Below are 21,500 nucleotides of genomic sequence, written 5' to 3'. Positions count from 1 at the left end.
ATCCACCTCGCTTATGCCTTACCACGTCATAATTTCATTTTGCAACGTTCTGCTCTGTTTCGACTTCGGCAACTCGGCTCTGCACTTTGTATTCTGCCTAAAATAGTAACCATGGGTGGAGATGCTGTTAGACATGAACTGGGCTCGATGGCATTACTGGAACTTTACCCAGACGCATACCAAATCTTCCTTCAGGCAGGATGGGTGGACTATTTTAGAAGACTTCCGGAATTTGATTTGCAGCAAGTTCTCGAATTTGCATGCAACTTGAGGGAGGGGTATTCTATTGTCCAAGGCGTGAGAATCCCAGTAACAGAAGAAGACATAACACAAGTTTCGGGGCTTCCAACCAACAACATTCACTGGTTTAGCAGGAAGCATCTTATCCTCAATGCGCAGCAAGATTTCCTGCTACCTGGGGAGCAGGTGGAAGCCAAAGGCAGGGGTGTTGCGCTTCGGTCATTACCACCGCCTTGGCCAAAAGTTGCAGAATTCGTCAAGCACTACTTCACTTGCGAGGGCCGCTACCAGGTAGTCTACCAACATGACTTTGTCTTATTAAATCATTTGCGGCATGGTCGTCTAGTAAATATGCCTTATTATCTCCTTGGATGTCTGAAAAATATGGCACATTACACTGCGAACGCTAGGCATCAACTCCTCTGTCTCACACACCATCGTTTGGTCCAACTCCTGATAAATAGAGGCTTCACCCTGCATAACCCGCCTCCCCTCATTAACCCTCCCCAGCAAGCTGAGGAAAATCCTCAGCAAAATGAAGAAAATTCCCAGCAAGAAGCTGAAACTCAGCAACCAGCAGCAGGAACACCCCAATTAAGCACTGAAAATCCGCTGCAGTCCTCACCCCATGATGAAGCCGAACCGTCCACTCCCATAGTTCACATCCCTACCGATGATTCAAATGAGGATACCCTCATCACTTTCCTTAAAAGGAAAAAGCAACGGAAAACTGAAACCTTGTCAAAAAGAAGAACCAGGGCCTCAGTAAAGGCAGCTACTATTTCTGATGATTCCCTGAGTAAAAGTCCTCGCAAGAGGAAAACTACTGTCTCTCTTGGTTCCCTACCTCGGCAACGAACAAGGTTGTTTGCAGCAACCGGGGCCGTTCCTCTTATCATTTTAAATCCCCGTATTCCCCATAGCCCTGAACCTTCACCTCCTTCACCCTCAGATGCCGAAATTCAAAGTGTTCACGATTTTGTAACATCATTTTTCTCAACATAGGCAGATGCTCCACAAGAACCAGCTGCTGACAAATTCAAACCAGACATCCAAGATGATATAGGACATGTGGCTATTACACAAGAACCAGCCACTGACCCAATAGGTGCCACACAAGAACCACCTGTTGGGGAGCAAAAAGAAGACGACCTGCATATGGCTGTTACACAAGAACCAGCCACTGACCCAATAGGTGCCACACAAGAACCACCAGTTGGGGAGCAAAAAGAAGACGACTTGCATGTGGCTGTTACACAAAAACCAGCCACTGACCCAATAGGTGCCACACAAGAACCACTTGTTGGGGAGCAAGAAGAAGATGCCCTAGGTGAAACTGACACACAAACAGACCCAATAGGTGAAACACAAGAACCACCTATTGTTGATGCACATGATGAAGATAATGCTGAACAACAATTTTCTTTTCCTTTGGAATCTGTAACTGTAGAAGCCCCGGTCACTCTAGCCTCCCTACAAGAAGAAAATGAGTTCTTAAAATCAGAAATTAAGGCCTATCAGAAAGAATTAGCAATGGCTAGGGAAGCCTATAAAGAAGAACTCAACCTGTACATGTTAGCTCAAGTAGCATCTAAAGCTGAAAAGAGTGTAGAAAAAGAGCAATACAGTGAATACATGTGCAGTGAATGTGGGGATATTTATACTCAAGCAGGATATAAAATAATTGTAGTCCCATTGACTGGAGCCAACCCTGTTATATTAAAAAAGGAACACCCTGCTGTTACACAAGAACCAGCAGGGTCTTCAAGGATTTTAGAAGAAGAAATGGAACCACCCCGGCCTACCCAAGTTATTGATGAGCAGAAATCAGAAGAAGAAGTAGAACCACCCCGGCCTACCCAAGTTATTGATGAGCAGAAATCAGAGGAAGAAGTAGAACCACTCCGGCCTACCCAAGTTATTGATGAGCAGAAATCAGAAGAAGAAGTAGAACCACCCCGGCCTACCCAAGTTATTGATGAGCAGGAACCAGAATCAAAATATTTTACAACTGTGCATATACAAACTGAACCTCCATGTGTTAGCGATGCTCATGCACAGACTTCTACTTTTCAAGAATTAAGCAACACATGGAGAGTAGAACACGAGCTTTCCCAAGGAAAGGCATTTCAATAGCAGAAGTCATTATGGTTTAACTATGCCTATAGGAATTGGGAAGCAATGGAACAGTCTCGTGCACAACACAAAGAAATCAAGCAATTAAAAGCCAGACTGTCCCTTATCCTCGATTTGGTCCAGCGCTTACTGTCTACAAGAAATCCTTCTTTTAATTATTTTGTATTCTTGAGAGAACGCTTAGCGTTCCTCCAATTAAAAGCAATAAAGGATGGAAGGCCACACCAGGTCTCTACACCACAACAATTCATTGAAACTTTTGTAGAATGCAGCCATCTTCCTCATGGAACATCAACGGAATCTACGAGAGCCAGGCATGGCCGATCACATTAGGAATCTGCAAGCAGCAGTCTTGGAAGACTGCCAGCATTATGTCAAAGCTAAAGGACCTCTGGCCATAAAAGCAAATGATTTTTTCTGGGAACAGTGTCCCAAAGAAAGAAGGGAATATCACCCCTACAATCCCCTCAATCTGTAGGTAGCAATCTCAAGGATACCTGCTTATGTAAAATGCATGAGACAATGTGCTGAACGGTGGATTGGTTACCGTTTTCATTTCCCTCTCTTATGGCTTCCTGGAGAACAATACAAGGCTCAATTTACATTGACTAAAAAGGAAGAATTGGCAGCATGGAAAAGCATTCAGAATGCCCAAGGGTTCAGAGACATGGTTGGCAACACTTTCTACACTTACTGTATAAGCAATCTACATTGTTCAACCCAGTATTCTGATTCCGATTCAGATTAGGCGTTACATGCGGACATGCAACATTTTCAGTTGGGGGGCATGTTAGGTTCCCATTTTTTCTATTTTTGACTGTATATTTTGCCATTGTATTACCGTCTTCAACCCTTAAGTGAAAGCCTTTGCTAGTGTTTTGGCTTAATCACTCCAAAAGGTACAGAATAAATTTCCTCATTGCTATATGTTTAATTATTTAACATGTAACCATGCTATCTTTATAATTATTCCCTGAAGTTGATTAAAGTGTTGACTAATTGCTAAAACTGCCTAACTGGCAGGATCACATTTTGCCATTGCTGAAACAGCGGAAACAACGCAAACTATGAAGCTGAAATAGCAAGAACAGCATGAACCTCGAAGCTGAAACAGCACGAACAACACGCGCACTTTGAGGAACAGTTGGGATTTACGTAACAAATCTGCATCAGCAAAGGAGTCTGACCGATTACTATATTGGTCGTAATGATCATGATCCTCATGGTTGTAACAATATTTTGTTATCAAGAACTGACTTTCTTATTTTTGGTACAAAAGGGTTGAATCTGAATGTATGAAAATCTGTTGTAATAGATGTCTCCTCTATAAAGAGGAGACATATACATTAGAGGGACAGATAGAAAAGGAGGGTAACAAACTGTAACACAGAACTTGTAGTGAAGGGATGAGACTGAATCTCTTTTTGTAATATGGTTTATTGGCAGATGAATACAATTCTGTTCTGAGTATTTTATTTTAATTCCTGTGTTCTGGGGAATCTTGTGAGAAGGACAGGGCCCACCTTCATCACAAGATTCACCCATCTCTTTTTGTTGTGTGGTGTGTGTGTGATTTCTGTTTATATTACAGTTACTGCTTCTAATGATATTTACTTTTGTTGAAACTTTGTTTTCCTTTTTAACTGATTGATGTTGCATATGAGTGCCTCACCGGTGATTAGGATTTACAGAGTGTATGGGTGAACTGGACAACGGAGGCAGGTGCTGAAAGTCCTTACTCTGAGGATAGGGTCCTGATCCTTTGTTGCAGGACAACCATCACTTCCTTTTGCAGATTTGTTTCCTTTAAGTTATTTGTTCTTACTTCATTTTCTGCAATAGGCTGTAATTACTGAAACTGCTGTAACACAGAGTAGGGATTTAATAGATAGTAGACTGTTTATACTACAACTTTTAATACCATTAAGATTGAGTACATACAATACGTAGTCACCTTTGGAATAATCAGACTTTCCCGGGTTGATAATTAATGTGGCACTCGATTGTTTTATTATTAAACAATTAAAGTGACCAACACGCACTAAGGAAGCCTTCATGGAAGCTAAGAAGAGCTTCCCAGAGGTCTCCACTTCAGGAAGCAAGGATAAGCCTAAGCCAGAGATGGACCCTCTATGCTCACAACTTTCCTAGAAACCTGTATGAAGTTACTGCGCGACAGTAAGGCTGTAAAAGGGCTACAAGAACTCATCAATAGACGCACTGGAACTGCGCTAGGTGAGCTGTGTGTGGTACGAAAAATTGGTAAGCATAAGACAAGGACGGGACGAGAGATGAGACTGACTACACAAATAGGAGAGTATGAAATGGATTAGGTCATTTTGGACCTGGGGTCAGACGTGAATGTCCTACCAAAGCAGACTTGGGAGCGAATGGGGAGACCTGCACTGCAATGGTCTCCGATTCAGCTAAGGATGGAGAACCAACATAAAATCATACCCATGGGGTGGCTGCAGGGGGTGACCATGGATATTGAGGGAGAGAGTGCGCTGGCGAATTTTGAAGTGATATAGATTTTAGATGATAGAAATCCCTACACTACGCTCTTGGTAATTGACTAGGCTACTAGTATGAACGGGGTAATCAATTTGAAGAAGCGAAAGATGATCTTTGAGAAGAAATCACTGCACATAATAATACCCTTGGGTCCTGCTGAAGGATCGTGCTATATGGAACCAGTCCACGATTATGAGAGTGATGATGATCTAGACTATATCTATAAGATAACAGCACGAGACCAAGATTGGGTGAATCCCACTGCAGATGGATGGATTACATGGGATCGTGAGAGTTCCTACACTTCAAATTCCAACGAAGAAATAGAACACTGGATGAATCGGTTACACGAAGTAACTACGCTGAATTGCAACATGATGACCTGGTCGCTGCACTGTGTGTCGTCAGAGGCAAGAAATATTCCTATTTATGATGGTCTAAATGAGGTAGATATCTTTTTGGATGCATTTGAAAGGGAGGTGCCAGAAAAGCAACGCTTATAGGCCTTAGACCAGGCACTAGGCGCTACGCCCGCAAGATGGTGGGGTACGCACAAGGGAAGATTTGATGATTGGCGCGAATGTAGGAAGATGATGAGAGAATGATTTGGGAAGCCTAAGATGCGACTGACAGACAAGTATGATGGACAAAATGATCTATGTGTGCATCTGGCCAAATGGATGTAGGCTTATGGAGAAAAGCCACAACCTGAGTGGGTGCACCTGTTCTGTCATACCCTGGATGTTATCCCAATGAATTGGTATATAGAAACAGAGCTCCACCATGGGACAGGTGAATGGGATATCCTACGTGAAGGATTCATGATGAAATTCAGTTTTGAGGATGGGTTTGACAATATTGATGAAGTGCTACAAGAGGTGAAAGAAGCCATCTTTACAATACCACAGGATCCTTTAGACCTGATTCATCCTGAATGGGCTACTTAGTTGAGTCATGCACTGGAATGTTATAATGTAACTGCTGAAGAGGAGGACGAGGATCTACGGAAGATTAACATTCCAAAAACAGAAGGCCACCGCGAGGTTCAAGGACCACAAATTGAGAACCCTGATATAACCGCGTCGGTGAAAACTAAACAGGTGAACATTGGTATGGAGGCAGAACCCAAATTCGCGAAGATTGGAGACTACTGGGACGATGCGACGGTGGATAAGGTCATTGAATTACTCTGCGAATATCAGGACTTATTCCCTACCAATTTTACGGATTTGAAAGGAATAATCAGAGATCTAGGAGTGATGAAGATCATGTTAAAGCCTGACGTGAAGCCAGTTAAGCAGAGGCCTTACTGCCTAAACCCGAAATACAAGGAAAATGTCCTCTTAGAGCTAGACAAGATGCTAGTGCTAGAAAATTATATATTACAGAACAACGGAACACATAAAATGATCTGAAAATGGGGCTCTTAGGCTTCTTGTCTAGCTTACAAGAACCTCTCCCACTTCAAAAGCTTGAATATTCCCAAGTCTTTAATGATTAACCAATGTAGAATTAAGAAATGCTTGAAAGTATAGGTATATGCTTGTATTTATTGTTGGCTGTTTATGTGCTTTAAAATCTGTTGTGTATGCTGATATTTAAATGTGCTTGAACATATACTAAATGCATATAACAGTGAATAATGCAGCAGTAAAACAATACACATAAGACAACAATTTAATGAGGAGTTCACCCAAAACTCTTGTGGGCTACGTCTCCATGAGCTCTTGTCAATTTGACTTGGCTCTTTGGGATTATGGCTTCAATTCTTTTACAAGTGCTACACTTAACTCCATTAGTTTACAACTGAACCAATGGGCTTAGAATGCCATCTTACCCCATTGGTTGTCCATGCTCTGCTGATAGATCTAGGCTTCTCTGGACTAATTCCTTCAATCAATGCTCTGAGATTCTTGAGCTTCTAGCCTCTCTGACTCCCTCAAATCTCTATACTGTCTCTAGAAAATGCCTTCTTCTATGTTTACGCACCTCAGACACCAGCAACAGCTAGACCATTTGATCTCTTGTTGTTCTGCAATTTCACTGCAGCTTCATCACCCCCAACCTCAGGTGGCTTCGCTCTTTTCTCCTCTCGCTCGGCCTTCCTAACCTCTGGTGGCTTTCTAAGCTTTCGAGCCTCTCCGAGCTCCTCTTACTCTACACCGAGCATCCTTACTCTGCAGATTGTCTTCTCTGAGCTTACGCTCAGCATTCGAGCACCTCTGTGCTTCTGGAGCTCCCTCTGTGCATCTGTTGAGCCTCCGAGAGTTCGTTGGGCCTTCCCACAGATTCCGCAGCCTCTCTACTCTGCCTACGTATTCACTAAAGCATCTCTGGGCTTCCTGAGCTTCTCTGAGCTCTCCCTGAGCATTCCTCTACCTGTGCCTCTGAGAATCCTCCTTCTCTGTGCTTTCTGTGTCTCTCTCAGCCTCCCTTTGTTAACTGTGTTTTCTGTTGTTTTATTAACCATTTGGTTACCTTCCCAAGGCGTGGAAGACTGATCGTTTTACCAAAGAATCCATTTTCCAATTGGACTGAACTGGCGGGCATGGGAAACCCGGTCGTTTCGCCTTCCTCTGGCATAAATCCCCAAATAGACATTATAATGGAAAACACAGGTGAAACTCATGAAAACACATCATGAGCCTTTAGCCCGGACTTCAAATTTTATGCAATCGCGCGGATGATCCCCATCGGGTCCGGGTTTGATCGCATATCGCAATCGCAATGTATATTGGCCCTGGCATCGGGGGTTCGCCGATCGGTGATATCGACGTATCGCTATCGGCCCCTTTTCATCGGCGCTATCGCTGATCGCATATCGGCGTATCGCAGAGCTACGGCCTGGGGGTCTTCCCTTATGACACACGCTGATCCGATACATATGCAGATGCGATATTGCATTGAACCATGTTGCAATCAGACCATCGGGTCTGCGACATACATCGCAGTCGGGGGTTTTGGGGTGATGGCCTATAACCGAACCCGCCGATATATATATGTGCCGATATATATAAAAGCTTTCCCGCTCCGATAGTGTATTCCACTATACCTATGTTTTTGACCGCCGATAGTGTTGAATGCATATATGTATGGGTTTTGGCCCCCGATAGTGTTAAACGCATCCTTTGCTCCTTTGATAGCTCCCGATAGTGTTAATATGGGTTTATGCCACCGATAGTGTATATGACCCATATATATATGTTTATGCCGCTGATAATGTAAACACATATATATAAGTTTGTGCCTCCGATAGGCTCAATTTCATGGTTTTCTTCATGTTTCTGGGTCCCATTATTAGTGGATTTTTCTCCTTTTTACAAGGGATATAAGTAGCTTCATTTTATAATAACTTATGCATCCTAAGTCAGTTTTGGCCCATTCAAATTGTAGTAGATTCAGAATGTGACGATCTCTGCAATTGGGCTAGTTCCAGGAACTTCCTTGGACTTTCATTTTTCTTCAGTGAGGAATACTTAGACTTAGGAGTCTATCCAAAATCCATTTTGGATCATAAAATATATTGCAAAAATAAAAACATATAAAACACATAAAACAAGAGAGACACAAATATACGTGGTTCACCTAGTTTGGGTTACGTCCACGGAGAAACAACGAGTCCTTCCTTTTATATTATCTATCAAACTGAATAGATACAACCTACGGTAGATCCACTGTAATTCCCTCTTCTCTCAATCTCCTCTCTCTTCCTCACTCAGAATATAGATATACATAGACGAAATACAATTCCTTCATATATAGTGAGGGGTTGCCTTCTAGGGGAAAAAACCCTAAAATAAACATAATTTCTACCATCAGATCTTCGCCTAATGAACAACCCAGATTGACTACAAAATTACAACATTTTACAAGGCAATTTTACATCTATTTTTAGCTTCAGGGGCGCTGCCCCCCCCATGGACCCACCCTGTAGCATATATTTTACGGGCGACTATGCTGCCCCATTACGAACTGGGGTCCAATGTGGCGATACCTTTGAATACAGAAGATAATAAGGCTCCACACCCAACATCTAGCGACTGGCATCATTGAGCCCGTGGAAGAGTCCGATTGGGTAAACCCAATGGTGGTGCAAGAGAAAAATCAGAAGGATGAGATAAGGATATGCATGGATCTAAAAAGAACTAAATGACGCTTGTGTGCATGATCCTTTTCCGACTCCATTCACGGATGAAGAGTTGGACAATGTAGGTGGCCAGGAAGCATATTCATTCACTGATGGGTTCTCTCGGTACCACCAAATCAAAATTGCGCTGGAGGATAGGAGCAAGACAACCTTTGCGACTGAGTGGGGTTGCTTTCAATATACTATAATGCCGTTTGGACTGAAGAATGCAGAATTCAAGGAATCTATTCATAAGTTCCTGGAGGTATATTTTGATGACTAGACTGTATTTGGGTTGGTTTAGCGCCATGTAGAAAGCTTGTGTTTGATGCTGGATACTTGTCGAAGATACCATATCGCGCTCAATATCAAGAAGTGTTTGTTCTACATTCCTTTTGGGAACTTATTGGGGCATGTGGTTTGTAGACAAGGATTGATGGTAGACCCCATGAAGATCGCGGTGATACTGAACTTAGAAGCGTCAAGGAGTGTGAAACAGCTACGCGCTACTTTGGGACATACAGGATATTACATAAAGTTTATCAAAAAGCTATGCCCAGATCACTGTGTCGATGGAAATTTTTTTGAAGAAGGATGTCACATTCTAATGGAACGATGACTGTAAGAAAAGCTTGGATATATTGAAAGAAAATATGGTTATCATGCCGATTCTAGTCTTCCCGAACTGGAAGAAAGAGTTTCATGTACATGTCGATGCGTCATGTATAGCGCTGGGGGCAGTACTAACATAGGATGGTGCGGAAGGCTTGGATTACCTTATTGCATTCGCAAGGCATAAATTATCCAAATTAGAAAAGAACTATTCTACCACTGAATGCGAGGGGCTAGCTATGGTGTATGCGCTCCAGAAGTACCGACACTACTTGCTAGGAGGCCACTTTAAGATGTATATGGATCACTCCACGCTGAAGTACCTAGTCAATAAGCCTATGTTGGGGGGGCGAATCTGTAGATGGCTCTTATTGTTCCAAGAGTATGATTTTGAAGTTGTTGTGAAGCCTGGACGATTGAACACGGGACCAGACCATCTGTCGTGCATCGAAATAGGGGAGGAACCTACTAAATTGGAAGAAGGATTGCCTAACACGTAGTTATTTGCAGTGCGTGTCATTGATGGTCATTCGAGGATATGATACACTTCCTAACAACAAGAACTGCGCTGGAAGGTTACTCTGTCCAGCAAAAGAAGCAATTAGTGGTGCACGCGGTAGATTTCTCTGTCATTGTTGGGCATCTATACAAGATGGGGACTGATGAGATATTACGACGGTATGTACCTGATTTTGGACGAATTATCATCCTCGCGGACGCTCATGGGGGCGCCACGAGAGGACATTATGCAGGGAGAGCAACTGCGCAAAAGATTATATGCACCGGGTTGTGGTGGCCGACCCTTCATTAGGATTCAAAAGCATATTGAAAGGTATGTGATATATATAAAAGAATAGGCAGGCCATCACGGTGGGATGAAATGCCTTTGAATCCACAAATGATGTTGTAACCCTTCGAGAAGTGGGCAATAGATTTTGTAGGACCCATTCAGCCACAAGGGAATATAGGGGCGAGGTACATTATCACTATGACAGAGTATTTGACTCGTTGGGAAGAAGCGCAGTCGGTGAAGGATTGCATGGATGCGACGACCGTGAGGTTCCTATCTGAGCATGTATTGATGTGATTTGGATGTCCAAGGATATTGATAAGTGATTGTGGTACTCACTTCCTGAATGATATGATTAGCGCACTAACAGAGGAATTTCAGGTGTATCACCAAAAGAGCACACCTTATCACCCACAGGCTAATGGGACAGTGGAGGCATTCAACAAAGTGCTTGAAAATGCGCTGACCAAGGTTTGCAATGCTTAGCGAAGTGATTGGGACTTACGCATACCTGCAGTATTGTGGGCTTATCGAACAACATGCAAAAAGCTGACGAGACAAACCCCTTTTAGGCTTGTCTATGGTGTGGAAGCCGTAATGCCTATGGAATACATCATGCCTAGTCTACGCATAGTAGTGCTCATAGGTATGATGGATTACGGAGCCCTGGAAGAGAGGCTCGCACCACTGGATGAGCTCGAAGAAGAAATATTTTTGTTTGGTTTTCACCAATAGGTCGAAAAGCAGCGTGAAAAGGCATGGCATGATCGACACATCGAGTTGCGCACATTTAAGGTAAATGATCTGTTTTTGTTGTATGATAGTAAGATTGATAAATTTCTAGGGAAATTCAAAAAGCATTCGCTGGGGCCCTATGTTATTAAGGAGATTACCGACGGTGGTGCAGTCCAGTTGGTTAAGTTGAATGGAGACCCCTTCCCAGGAAAGGTGAATGGCAGTTGATTGAAGCCATACACAGGTGGCCCAACCATCTGACTATGTGACAGAAGCACAGTCTTAGCACTCCAGGCAGCTGAAAGGAGGCACAAGGCTATAAAATACACTACCCAAGTTGGGGAGCTACGCGATTTCAGGATTGCACGAAGCAGGGAAGTGTTACAGGGTCTGTGACAGCATGAGGGCAGATGCGCTACTTATGGAAATAGTGCGCAGGTCCACAGGAAAGTGATCGTTAAAGTCACTGTTCACGATTTGATGGTTGGATTGTGGCCAAATGGAGTGGGCGGCAAGCATTTAAGGCGAAATTTATGGATTAGATTCCCTAAATCTGCCACCAATCTAGCATTAATGGGCCGAATGCGGGGGGAACGGTCGGATTTGAATTCAAAAGGCCCTATAAATCACAGGTGGCTATCCAATGAAAAACACTTGGCATTTTTAAAATTCAGTTGTTGCGCTATCAGGTGTGTATAGACTGTGTAAATTTTGAGGCTTTGAGAGCAAGTTCATCATTTAAGAGATTGTCGAAGGTGTTAAAAATGGCAACAAGAAATGCTATAAATAACATTGCTATAAATAGTAGTTCAGGTACCAGTGTTGGATATAGCAACAAGGAATGATAAAATAGAAATGATAAAAGCAGCATTCCTATAAATAGTATTTCGGGATAGATTGCAATTTTAGTTAGTCCCTGAACTAAAATTCAAATTTGATCTTAGTAGTTGTTTGTAAAATAATTAATTAATTCATCTTGAGTTAATTAATTGTAGGAAATCAAACATGAAGTCTATGTGAAGACATGCAACAATTTCTCCATTGATTGAGGAAGTTATCCCTTGATTAAAGGAGATCAGGATGAGTTGTACTTTGAGTTGTAATTAGTTAGCTCAGTTAATTGAGTTAAATCCAGTTAGATTAGTTCAAATAGTTTGTTGAACTAATTGTGAGTTCAGTTAGTTAATGCATGGATGCATGTAACTGCTACACTTCAGATAACTGAATATTCTCTCATAAATAACTCATGCATGTCAGTTCAGTCAGAGACCCAGTTGAGATCAGAGGAAGGGACAATGTACTATCAGTTGGAGGATTTTTCCTATATAGGAAAATCATCCATGCAAAAGGAATTATCTCCTTCAAGACCGTGCAGTTACTATTGAGTTTAATGTGTTGTGTGAGAGGTGAATTCACACAGGTGGCAGCATTGGACCCCAAGAGAAACTGTTCAAGGAAATAGGAGGCTTGGAGAGTAGAGGAGAAGGTTTGTGAGAAGCTTTTGACTGTCTATGAGCAGCAGAGGGATTGTACTGAGAGTTGGATAGCTTGTGAGCTAAACCTTTGTGTAATTTAGACATATTTCCACTTGTATGATAATAAAGAGATTGGGGTTTTTAGCTAAGGCTTTCCCCAGAGTATTCTTTTGTGTTCATGTGTGATTGATTCCTCATTCTTAGTTATATGCGTTCTAATATTTGATCTTGCTCAAATTCGATTAAGGTTCCGCAAGTTTGTTGTAGAAGTAGATCTTGTATTTTTCTTTAGTATATTGCATAGTCTATTGATCTACAGTGAGAATTGCTACATGGTATCAGAGAAAAGGTGATCAAAGCGAAGAACAGTATACAAGAAGGGAGAAGTTCGAAGTTTGAGGTTCCTGAATATAGAAATCGAGTTCTTATCACATCTCAATTTCACTAATGGCGTTCAACGGTTTAAGACTCGAGTATGCCCTTGATGGTAGCTCGAATTATATAGCCTGGAAGGATCGCATGGAAGCAGTATTAGAGGATAACGGTCTAAAGGACTTCATTGATCAAGAAGTCCCCAAGCCGGCAACGAATAATGCTACAGAATTGGCGGAATGGAAGAAATGTGTGGCTACAGCAAGGAGAATCCTCCTAGAGGGAGTTTGAGACCACATTGTCTCAAGCCTCCATGGGAAGGAGACACTGTTTTCAATGTGGAAAACATTGAAAGATCTATATTAGAACAACAATGATCAGAGGAAGCTGGCGTTTAAAGACAAGCTTTGGAAAATCAAGTGTGAAAAGGGTGACACGATCTCTACGTATCTGAATAAGCTCACCACCTGCAGGGATGAGCTTGGAAGTGTAGGGATCACGACAACCGATGATGACATGGTGAGTCTTGCTCTCCTCAGTCTTCTTAAGAGCTGGCATAGCTACCAAGACTCGGTAAATGGAAGAGAGAAACTGCCAGATTGGGAAACACTTTGGTTGGATTTGATGCAGGAGGAGATAAGAAGAAGCATCGGAGATGGTTCTTCATCCAAGGAAAAGAAAGGGAAGGAGAAGGATTCTCATCCCAAATCGAGTTCTTCCTATGGTGGGAAGAAGTTTGACAAATCGAAAGTGTGATGCTTTCATTGTCATGAGGTGGGCCATTTTGCAACAAATTGTCCATTGAAGAAATCCAAGATGGGATCCAAGGAAGGATCTGAAGGTGAGGCATTGGCCTCACAGTTCGAGTTGGATTTCACCCTCTTCGCATGCATGGTTTCATCCATGGTGGGATGTGGTTGGTTTCTTGACAGTGGAGCTTCATTCCACATGACCAACGATAAGAGTTTGTTCAGTACCTTGGAGGAGAAAGATCTCCAGATACTCATAGTGATGGGTAATGATGAAAAGTATAGTGTCTCAGGAGTAGGCACAATTGTTTTTTAGAGGGAGCATGGAGCTCGCATTACCTTGACAGATGTGAAGTATGTGCCAAGACTGAAGAAAAACTTGGTATCGATCACAATGCTGGAAGACAAAGGCTATGATGTAGTCTTTAGTAAGGGAAAGGTTTTCCTTAGACACGTCACCACGAGATAGGTGAAGTAGATTGGTTCATGAGTCAAGAACATGTATGCTCTTGAGGTTCAAGATGCATGCAAAGCCTTGAGGAGCAAGGCAACTGATGGAGATTTGGTGGTTGAGAGGGAGAGTACATTACCTCTCAACATGCAGCGCCAGAAGAAGTCTCAAACAATTATGGAGGAGCCACAATTGGTGAAGCAGCTTCAGGAGGTTGTGGAGCAGCCACAACTGGAGAAGCTGAGAGGAGACTGAGTGGAGGAATCCACTCATGCAGAGACCTCCTGTAGGGGGGAAATTTCGAGCCAAGTTGGTAGAGGGATCACATGCATCCATACCTCCAGATCGGAGGTGGGGCGATGTGGAGTGACAGTCCCAAGAAGGCTGGAATAGGGGTAGGGTCATTGAGGTACCCAACCTCTTTGATTAGACCTTGCTATGGGAGCCCCAACAAGGAGTAGCAGGACTGGATGAGTGGGTAGAGACAGATGTGGATGGTGCGGTAGAGAGAGCTACAGTGTAGGAATCCAAAGACAGTGTAGAGCTAGCAGGCTGCAACAATGCGAGAGGCATAGGAGTGTTGCACCAGTGCAGGATGGCACAGAGAGGTGTGCAATGGTGCGAGATGCATGGAGTGTTGCAACAGTTCAGAGGTCACAGAGGGAGTACTTGTCAGTGGCGAAGGGAGCTTCATCATCAGAGGGTGTTTCTAGCCCAACAGGGAGGTCAGTTGGGAGATTTTTTTGTTTCTAGAGTTGCTAGAGAAACAACACTTGGGAGAAGTGTTGCATGCAGAACATTTCAAAGGTTCGGGATCGGGTTCAAGTTGAATGCCTTTCTTGTTGAGAGGGAGTGTTGAAAATGGCAACAAGAAATGCTAAAAATAGAAATGATATAAATAAAATTGCTATAAATAGAAGTTCAGGTACCAGTGTTGGATATAGCAACAAGGAATGATAAAATAGAAATGCTAAAAATAGCATTGCTATAAATAGCATTTCAGGATAGATTCCAATTTTAGTTAGTCCCTGAACTAAAATTGAGAAGTAACATTTGAATTTGATCTTAGAAGCTATTTGTAAAATAATTAATTAATTCAGCTTGAGTTAATTAGTTGTAGGAAATCAAACATGAATTCTATGTGAAGACATGCAACAATTTCTCCATTGATTGAGGAAGTTATCCCTTGATTAAAGGAGATCAAGATGAGTTGTACTTTGAGTTGTAATTAGTTAGCTCAGTTAACTGAGTTAAGTCCAATTAGATTAGTTTAAATAGTTTGTTGAGCTAATTTTGAGTTCAATTAGTTAATGCATGCATGCATGTAACTGTTGCACTTCAGATAACTGAATATTCTCTCATAAATAACTCATGCATGTCAGTTCAGTCAGAGACCTAGTTGAGATCAGAGGATGGGACAATGTACTATCAGTTGGAGGATTTTTCCTATATAGGAAACTCATCCATGCAGAAGGAATTATCTCCTTCAGGACTGCGTAGTTACTATTGAGTTTAATGTGTTGTGTGAGAGGTGAATTCACACAGGTGGCAACATTGGACCCCAGGAGAAACTGCGCAAGGAAATAGGAGGCTTGGAGGGAAGAGGAGAAGGTTTGTGAGAAGCCTTTGATTGTCTATGAGCAGCAGAGGGATTGTACTAAGAGCTGGATAGCTTGTGAGCTAAAGCTTTGTGTAATCTAGACATATTTCCACTTGTATGATAATATAGAGATCAGGGTTTTTAGCTGAGGCTTTCCCCAGAGTATTCTTCTGTGTTCATGTGTGATTGATTTCTCATTCTCAGTTATATGTGTTCTATTTGATCTTGCTCAAATTTGATTAAGCTTTCGCAAGTTTGTTGTAGAAATAGATCTTGTATTTTGCTTTAGTATATTGCATAATCTGTTGATCTACAGTGAGAGTTTCTACAGAACGAGACGCGGGACCTCTTGAATAGCATGATGTCGACAATTAAGGAAGCTATGCAGGAAATTGAGGTAGTAGAAGCTACCCTAGAGAGTGCCAGAGTGGTATTCGAAGTCTCTAAATCACCCAAAACACCGATACCAAAGAAGGATAAGCAGGCTATGCTACCGGTGCGCATCTCACCAAGAAACCCACAGAGGACCAAGCTCACTTTGCAGGAAAAGGGGAAGGCCATTAATCTGGAGGTAGACGAGGAAGAATCTAAAGAAATCCTGGCGAATGAGGAGGATTTGGACATGGAAGTTGAAACCCAGGGTGCAGACCCTATTACCAGGTTACCACAATATGTTCCTCCACTGAAGGGCAAAGCCAAGCTGCCAAAGGACATATACGAGAGCAAGAGCTCCCTAAAAACTCTGTTGCTCTTCGATGACATTTTTTTTGAGGGGCCGCACTTAGGGTGGGTTCCTGTACTAAAGTTTGAAGATTGTGACATCACAGATCACGAGAAATTCCCACATTTAGCGACTGAGCAACTAATGCGCCGATGGATTGACATAACTACTAGAACGATTGAATTAGAGCCACGGACATGGCTCAAGGGTGTAAAGAAAGTTGGGCTGCTCAACCTGCTTTGGGTACCACATTACCACCGCGCCCCCGTTAACATCTTCGTCATCAGGCATCTGCTTTGCTTGGTGCATGATGGGTGTTTGTGGTTGGGGGAGCCCATTCCCATCACAGACCACTTGATCCATTGGATCACACGGCTGCCTTACTTAGGGGAGGATCCAGCTAATATATCAGAAGGAAAAGGTGGAGAGTTGGCCCTCGCAGAAGCTATGAAGAAGAAATTCAAGTTGGAGAAGAAGAAGCGGGGATATGCCATCTCTAGCATTAACAACCCTGCAGTCAAGGTAGTAGTGCAAATATTAGCAAGGAAGGTGATGCAGAAGTGCCGCGCGGATGAGGTGCCCGTGCCTATGATCACACTAGCAGCCCAATGCGCTGAAGGAGTCCAATTCAACTTGGTGAATTATCTATGTGGCGAGTTCCTTGCGAGCACAGGAGCAGGGCAAGACGTTCCACTAGGCGTGGCTCTTGCTGTCGATTGTGCTGGTGGCATGGGAGTTGCCAGAAGATATCCAATTACCTTCGGTTGTGCCAGACCTTCTAGAGGCAGTGAAGTACACTTCGTTGTGGGAGACCAAGGATTCCCAACACATAAAAGAAATTAAGATCTTTTGGATCTTGATGGAAATGAGTATTCGGATGGGGATCAATCGCAAGCCACGATTGTCACCCACAGTATACGCTAGTTTGCAAAGTTCAAAGCAGATTTCCACCATGTCTTTATCAGGGTGTGGAAGGACACTACAAAGACATGGCATAACTTACCATATCTGGAAACTGATGATGTTATCTTTGCAGTCCTTGAGTCTTGGCTGCCGGAGTGGTGCACTGCAAAAGGATACGCAGTGGAAATAGACAAGTCTGCCGCGCAGCATAAGAAGGAAGAAAAAACTTAGAATGGTGCAGCTGGCTGAGAAGCACATGAAAGAAGAAGCGGAAGCTAAGACCCAGGCAATGTGCAAAGCTGCAAAATTGGCAGAACAACAGAATACAAGAGGAGAAGAGCGTGAAGGACAGAAGTCAACTTCGCCTGGGATTGAGGCAGAAACAGAGGAGCTGAAATAACAAGGTGGCATGGACCCGCAGCCGACGTCCACCCAACTCAAGCGTTAATGACCGCAAGAGAAGGTAGTGCCACGGAAGAAAACCAAGGCTTCAAAGACATCCTTCAACCCAATCACCCTCACTGAGGGGGATTTGCACGATATTGGAGAAACGATGAGGGATGTCACCACGAAGGCCCTCCAACAGTTTGAAGAGCAGCAGCAATTGGTATTAGGGGCTCTCTGAACAGAGCTGTAGGAGTTGCAGGCTCACACTCCACAGGCTGGCACAGTGTCCACCAGCCTTGTGATCAACACTTCAGCTGCCGCGGAGATGTTGCACACAAGGGTGACCAATGTGATACTGCTACCAGATGGGGCACTTACTACAAAAAATGAGGCTGACAGGCCCACGGTCAGTAGCCTGAGAGGGGTGGGATTGAATATGGCCGCGCTCCCTCTAAAGATGCTTCACCTCTTACAGGACGAAGTCACCACGGAACTTAGGACCCGGGAGAGTCGTGCTCTACAGGTGATGAGTGAGAAACACATCAATATCGAGCAGTTGGGTCTGTAGCGCAACAAGGCAGTGGAACAGAATAAGAAAATCATGCAAGTAGTGGAGGAAGGCTGCCGAATGGTCTAGGAGTTAAACATTCAGGCAGAAGAACCAGTTGAGATGTGCATCTGCAAGTTGGCCACAGGGGTGCGTGATGCTTGGACAGAGATGGCCAGGATTTAACTGGAGCTGAACCTGCAGAACGCAAAATTTTAGTTGAGGGTTCAACCTTCAACTTTGCTGGAAGTCAGGTAACAACGTGCCACTGTTGTTACAACAATAATAATGGCGGTCAACAGTGCAGTAGTAGACTGCACGCGAATTTTTGAACAACCATTCGAGGTCCTGACCACCCTACAAGAGGACCCGAATGTAGAGCACCTGGAGACAGCGGTGCATGAGCTACAACAAAGATATGGCGAGGTCAAAGGGACCATGCAGACAATCGCCCTTACATAGAGGCTCTCATGTATGTAGGAGGAAAAGGCACTTAAGGAACAGGTGGATGCCGCTTGGCACAAAGAACAGGTGGATGCTGCTTGGCACAAAGAAGCGGTCCTAAAAGCGCGCCTATAGCCATGGATAGACGAGGCATATACGATCACAACTTCCATTGAAGGAAAGCTAGCGACACTGCAGGCAACTCAGCAGAAGATTTAGGGTAGCAGTCCAGTGATAGTCACCGAGCAGAAAGTGGAAGAAGTCCAACAGGCGACCGCTTAGTGTGCTGCTGAGGTTGTGGTCATCCTAACGAAGTTGGAAGGTCTTCGTGCTAAGATATCCACACCTGCAGAGTGACTCGAGGGTGAGTCACGATGTTTGTGTTGGGGGCCTGTTGGGTGCGGGATCCCCCAAGGGCAGTTTTGGGGTTAAGGGCCCATATTTTGGTCAAATTTTGTAATCTAAGTGTAAAGACTCCACATTTTGTGGTCGCAGATCATGTAGGTGTTAAAGAGTCATAGGGTTGTCTGCCCTTATTTTTGGAAATGTAATGTCGGCTGTAAACGATCTACCCATGGCTCGTGGACCATGGGATTGTATAAATAGAGCTAAGCTCTAAGTAGTTTGATAGCAAGAATACAATGAAGAGAGTCATAGCCTTAGAGCAAGAAGTCTAAGTCTTGGGTTGTAGTGTAGGTAGAGGCTCTACAACTGAGTGTGCAGAGGCCTAGGGTAGAAGTCCACAGCTGAGTGTGCGGACCCCTGCAGCTGAGTGTGCAAGGCGGGTCAAGTCTCTAATCGTCCAAAATTATCAATAAAGAGAATTATTCAACAATTTTTGTGTCTTTATTTCCTATTTATGCATCTTGTTATGTTGGGTATGAATTTCACTTATAATGCTTATATGATGTGCAAATGTATGTAAATGTGTTGGTTAAGTGAACGCAAGTAAGAACATCTGTTTATGTGAAGCTAACTAAGATTGGTTAATAAGATAAGTAAAACATTTAGCCTAGTTTGGGAGATATTGCAGTTCGCTGCCCTAGCATCGCGAAAGTCCTTGAGCCACAGGTTAGGGCTCCACAAAAACCAATTGTACCCTTTCATGAAGGTACTAAAGGGTGGAACGGAGGGCTAAGAAACCCGCATGAAGGCAGGTATAGCCAGAATAAACCGACATCACATCCATATCAAGGGTTTGGAAACTTGGTTCTAGCATCCCCCCATACTGCTTCGGGTGAGACTTCAGTGTGTGCTCCACGGGTTGATGTCGAAAGGACCAGTAGTGTAGGGATTTGTTTGGCTAACTAACGCTAAACCTGGGTCAGGCCCCCACAAGCCAAAAATATCATCCCACCTCACACCTGGAGGTATGGATCCATGAGATCCCTCTTCCTACTTAGCTCAAAATTCCCCCCTACTGGAGGTCTCTAATTGAGTGGATGTTTCCACTCTATCTCCTCTCTGCTTCTCCAATTGTGGTTTCTCTACAATTTGCGGAGGCTAGTTCTAAGGCTCCATTTTGAGAGGTAAATTATGCTCCCTCTCAAACACCAAGTCTCTAAACTTTTACTTTCTCCTCAAGGCTTTGCATGCATCTTCAACCTTAACTCAAAATAGGTTCTTGACTCACACACCGATCTGATTCAATCGTCCTATGGCGATGTGTCTAAGGAAAACCTTTCCTTTGCTAAATATCACATCATAGCCACAATCTTCCAATACCACGACGAAAAAAAGATTCTTCTTTAGAACTGGAAAAAACATCACATCTTTGAGTCTGAGAGGGGATATGGACTCGCTCCGAAAAGTAATTGTACCAACACCGGTTGTGCTATACCTCCCGTCGTCTCCAAACTCAATTTTCTACTTGAGGTCTTTCTCCTCCAAGTCACTGAAGAGATCTCTATTCCCCGTCATATGGAACGAGGCACCACTATCGAGATACCACATTCTTACCATTGTAATTCCTGCCATGCATGCAATGAGAGTAAAATCAAGCTCAAATTGTGAAGGTAGAGATTCACCTGCTGCTGCAACTGCAGGCTCCTTATTCCTTTCCTTCTTTTGTGGACATTTCGTGGCATAGTGCCCGAATTCATGACAATGAAACCACTTCATCTTGGACAAGTCTTCCTTCTTTCCCTCCTCGCCTTGGGACTTCTTTCCCTTGGATTTATTTCATTTAATGTGTTAGTGCCTAGATTTACCTCAGGTTGAAAAGGTAGGATCCAGGGCCAACATCAAACCACGCTCAGCCTGGTAGCTAGCCCTACCAGGTCAGGAGAGGGCTCTCTCCGGGTCAATCTCAGAAAATAATGATCTATGGGGCTTGAGATGACTGAAATATCTTCTGATTTTAGGCTAGGTATATGTGCAAGAGAGTTGATTTGATAAAATAGTGTTTTGTTGGCTCAAAGGGAAAGGCACATTTTGGGGTTGCGGGGATTGAGGCTCAGTTCTACAGAGATCTCAATGGGGCAAGGTAGGCAATCGTTTTGGCACTTAAATTTGAGTGATATGGAAGGAGTAGACAGGTGAGGTGTTGAAGAGGGCAAGAGCAATCATGGATCCTCCCCAAACAGCTGAAAACATCAAATAACTAAAGCAAACTTCAAGTAGAGCATTACACTTTCAATGAATTCTACTTACACTCTTGTTTGTTTAGTTCAGAAGACATAAGATAGATGATTTCATA

Source organism: Pinus tabuliformis, chromosome X (genome assembly GCF_031772625.1).
Source record: "Pinus tabuliformis cultivar Carrire ecotype Pingquan chromosome X, CPIR1, whole genome shotgun sequence".
In the NCBI taxonomy this organism is placed as follows: Eukaryota; Viridiplantae; Streptophyta; class Pinopsida; order Pinales; family Pinaceae; genus Pinus; species Pinus tabuliformis.
This window is presented reverse-complemented; position numbering follows the sequence as displayed.